Below are 5344 nucleotides of genomic sequence, written 5' to 3'. Positions count from 1 at the left end.
CTTTAAAAATCGTATAGTAACTGATCGAAATAGAAATCAAGGTAGAACAGAAGAGAGCGTGTTGTTGAACGTGAATAGACAACAGAAATTTGTTGTTCGAAAGGAAATGAGAAAAATATTAACTATAAAGGTTGGTGGTGGTGTTTTTATGGTGATTCTTTGGTTCTTGGATTATAAATAAAGACGTCGAAGGAACAGTAGCGGACTGTAGCTTCTGTAAATGATAATTCTTTGTGGGTGTCGTACGAGATGCAATCATAGTTAAATATGGTGGTGATTTTGGGTTTGATTTTAGATAGAACAGAAAATGAAAAGAGTAAAACTAGAATGGTGGCGGTTATGGATCTTTGATCAAAACAGGAACATAAAATAATGGTAATTCAAAGGTGGTACTTCGGTTTATGCAGGTGGTGTTTCTCGGACTAGAATAGGAGCGAGAGAGAGATTGAGGGTGGCGATGGTGATGTCTTGATGATATCAAATGGTCGACGGTTGCTATGTTAGTTATATGTAATGTATATATATATATATATATATATATATATATATATATATATATATAGTTGTGAGGGCTTGATTTGTAAACAAGAACATTATAATCATATTACTAATCCCACTCACGGATGGAAATAAAATGGACAAGTAGATGTTGATAGCTGTATCTTCATATCAATATGGCAACTATATGCATGTATATATAAGACTTTGATGCAAGTTAAATTCAAAAGCAATGAATCATTAAAAATTCAATCACAGCTAATCTAACTATGCACACATATTTTATAATATATGAAAAAGTGATTAATCAAATACAGATGCATATATACTGTTGATTGATAGTAATAGATAACTTACATAATCTTAATTCAATAAGATTTATATATAACTATTTATTTTTGTTGCTGTCAGTTCTTTAATCCCGTGATTAACCAGGTAGGCCGAAGAGAGAACTCATCCACTCAAATGGTTCCTTTTATTAATTGAGTAAGTAAAGTATTATACATTAAAAAGGTTGATCATCTATCTGCTATGATTAATAAATGACGTGGGATAAATAGTGGTGATAATATTATAAAGCAAAGGTGATAATGTTATATATTGTGCGAAATTGTAATTGGATCAATTTGCTTTTGGCGTTTTCCTTTTCTTTGTTGGACGACACATTCTAATCAACAATTCCCACATGCCAAAAAGTTTTGCCAGTGGATTGTAGGAGGGATATATATAACTATTATTATGATAATAATAGTAAAAGAAGTAGTAGCCTACCGACAATTTATCAGGGAAAGTATATCGAGGTCCGTTGTTACTCAGTGGCGGATAAAAGTCTTCCGAAAAATTCCAAAATTTTAAATTAACCATATTTATTTATTTTGGCCATTATGGTATAAAATTCGATCATTAATTTATTAAATAAAAATTACATTAATTATTTACTCCCAACCTCAAATAAAATATAAGAATTTTTAAAATTAAACAATTAGTTCCTAATTATATTTTTAATAAGCCTATAGTTTATATAACTCATTTTCGGATCACCGTTTATTTTAAAATCATATAAGTTTGAATTTAATTTGTTTAATATCAATCGGAACATCAAACGAGTATTACAATCATTAAATATTTATTTTCAACATACTTTATTTATATATATAGATATATTTTAAATAATAATTATTATAATATCCTATTTTTATTTTATTAATTTTTAATAACAACAACATATAATACTTCAAATTATATTTTGAATTATTATTTATATATATACATACACACATATCTATTTACAATTAATTGTTCGTGAATCATCGAGAGCAGTCGAAGGTCAATTGAATATATGAACATCGTTTCAAAATTTTCTAGACTCATCATTACATATTTTGCTTATCGTATCGAAATCATATAAAGATTAAGTTTAAATTTAGTTGGAAATTCCCGGGTCGTCACAGTACCTACCCGTTAAAGAAATTTCGTCCCGAAATTTGAGTGAGGTAGTCATGGCTAACAATAAAAATGTTTTCATGACCAATATGAATTGATAATTAGAGGTTTATCATCATTGAATAATAATGATAAAATAATTCAATTATTCTAAGAATACGAATGAAGCTATCGCAAAAGAGTGAATTGAAGAAAATAAGATTTTCCTTAGCTTTTGACGTAAACAGCGTTGAATTCCGGAATTCAAGGGATTTAAAGAAAATCCTCGAAATCTAAAAGATTTGATTCTTCGGTGAATAAGGAAGTTAAGATCTCTATAATTATATACGATGATCTGCCTCGATTTCTTTATCAGATATTTCACTATAGATTAACTTATTCTGTTCCATTACTTTTATCACTCCTATACTCAATTCCCAATTTCAAAAGATTGTGAAAATGCTTAATCTAGTTCTAATCCTTGTCCTTATCCTTACTATCACAACAATCATTCTCCTTTTCCAACTTCCACTGGAGGAATATGTTTTCTTCTACTTCGCCTTTGGGGTTATAGTGTTTTTAATTCTCCCGTGTCTTTATGTTGCGATAAACATTGATATACACGGTTTGTAATTTATGTGTTGTTATCGGGCCTTATAGTCTCCCTAATATTTCGGAGCTCTTTGCCTTTTTATTCACTTCTCGACTCTAAGTCAAGCCAATAATGGTCCATAATTCGTAAGTATGGAGTTTCGAATGAACTTAATGTTCCAAACAAGAAAGAACGTAATCGAACGATTTGATTTGTTGAATTACCTGAATCACTGAGAATAGAACTATCAAGGATATACTTTCTTGATATGTTAAGAAGTTAAGCAGAATGAAAGAGTTATGTAACATGGCACATGATGACGTTAGAATATGTGATTCATCACGTCCCATTAGAAACTCAGCATGACTTACTGTAATATAATCACGTTGATCAAGTGTCATTATATTATACTAACTCATGCTTCAGTTCCCAACACTACTTCAATATCATTCATATTTTAACTCTAAGTTTTCAGAGATTTAGAAACTAAAACAGTTTCTTTTATGATGTAATACAGAAAATGAGGAGAGACAAATGATTTTAGATAAGAATAGTTATAAAATTATCTTCAGAAATATCGAGGATATTTATAATGAAAAATACGATAATATCTTAGAATTTCTGAATCAAATTGTGATGAATAAATTCATTCACGATGATTTAGAGCGATTAAGGAGCAAGGTATTCGTTAAAGATTTCATCAGAAACAGAATCATCAAGAATTTTTTTATGTATAAGTTTAGTCCTTGTTCAGAGTCTCTTTCATGATTTGCTCAATTCATTTTTCAGTACCAAACTTCCTTTTGAGCTTTTCCAACGTATCTTTTTTTTTTATCAAACTTTTGACTGTTAAAATCATCCATAGTTTTTGTTGCTTCATTCAACTTTTCAAAATTTAGAGCATTAATTCACAGACTGGGTGCTTTTCTGAATTTCAGAATGGAATATCATAGTTCTAAGAGATAAATGTTATATGGATACATATAACTGTTGATGTGGAAACGTTGCGAGACTCAAAATACAAATTTGCTGATTCCCGGTAATTGGTATGGCAGTTCTCGTTACAAGATGCGGATGAGTATATGATAGGGTTTCAATGAATAAATATAATGATTTGTCAGAGAGATTTAAGCAACAAAAAAAAAACAACGAGGCTGCTGGTACGTCTTCTGGTAATATGGTGGAATATAAAAGAATTCTCCGTTATAAAAAGGGTAATTGTATATATCAGGATTATAGTAAGGCTACTTCGAATGAAAAGTCGAAGTTGACTTGCTGGAGCTGTGACAAAATTGGCTACTTTGAAAAGGGATCGCAAAGTTATTTTTGCTAATAAATGCCAAAGGATCTGATGCGGCTACGTGTTAAACTTTTACTCAGTTTCCGAGAGTTTCTAAGGTGCATAACTATATGCATAACCCTTTCCTTCCGTAGATGAAGTGCGGTTGATTCATCCTATCGATTGAGGTGTTTTCAAGAATCATGAAAGGTTTGAACGCAGATTGTAATCGTCAAGATACAGATGAGGTTTAAGATGAGATCAAGTGGCAAACTTGAAGAAATGTTTAGTTTCATATGTTATAATCAATATTTTAATTCATTTTAATTGTCCAATCTTGGTAGTCCACAGTTAGCAGTCCACAGTTACTAACTCAATAATTCATATATAGTTTATAATATTCGAATTAAATACGTATCGTGACCCGTGTACATGTCTCAGACTCGATCACAACTCAAACTATATATATTATTGTAGAATCAACCTCAACCCTGTATAGAGAACTCGATCATTACTGCATATAGAGTGTCTATGGTGATTCCAAATAATATATATGGATGCGTCGATATGATATGTCAAAACCTTGTATACGTGTCCCGATATTTAAAGTGCGTAAAATAAATAACAGAAATTAAATGACGATAAATAAAATTACGAGAATTAAAATTGCGATAAAATGTGATAAATAAATTGCGATAATTAAATTGCGATAATGTAATAGGGAATTAACAGTTAGCTAGGAACAGTTAGCTAGGATTTTCGTTAGCGTGGATTCTTAACACAATTTCTCATAGTTATTTTGTTTGTTTCTAACAAATTTTATTTTGTTCAAAGTTTTCTTCATTATGCCACTTGTTGGATTCTGATAGGTCAAAATCTAAATATGAAATTGAAGGAAAAATGGTTATTCTGTGGTGAACGAATTCATATCTTTGTAGATGTAAGTAGGATAGTAAATGAATGTTGATTCAGATTCGAAGAATGTACAGTGTAACTTATTAAAGTGAAATCTAAATATTCCTCGGGTATTACCTACCCGTTAAAATATTTTCACCATTAACAGTTTGTACGAAAGAATTTTTAATTACAATCTTTATGAAAACATATGTACACGTATATTTTCTTCAGATGTAATCATGGATTTAATGAGTTAATATGATATTAAACTCATTTGGTTTACGGTTATAACAAGAGTACATAATCTCTAAAACATTAGAGGTTACATAATACATAACCATCATGTCGAGAGAAAATAAATGATGTAGAACGTCATGTAGATCGATGATTATGCTCGAGGTGCATAATGAGATGTTAAGGCGTGTGATGTTGAAACTTAGGTTGTTGGTGGTACTGTTGGTGCCAGTGATGTTGCTGAAGCTGGTACGTTTTGTTCCATATTTTCCAAAGCTACTACTCGAGTGCGAAGTTCGTTGACTTCTTATATTATTTCGGGATAATTGTCAGTCAGAACGAGCGGATGAGTAAGGTTTTGAATTTGAGATAGTATATAATCATGGTGAGATATTCGGGTAATGAGGAAGAAAATAGTATTA

Source organism: Rutidosis leptorrhynchoides, chromosome 1 (genome assembly GCF_046630445.1).
Source record: "Rutidosis leptorrhynchoides isolate AG116_Rl617_1_P2 chromosome 1, CSIRO_AGI_Rlap_v1, whole genome shotgun sequence".
NCBI lineage: Eukaryota > Viridiplantae > Streptophyta > Magnoliopsida > Asterales > Asteraceae > Rutidosis > Rutidosis leptorrhynchoides.
This window is presented reverse-complemented; position numbering follows the sequence as displayed.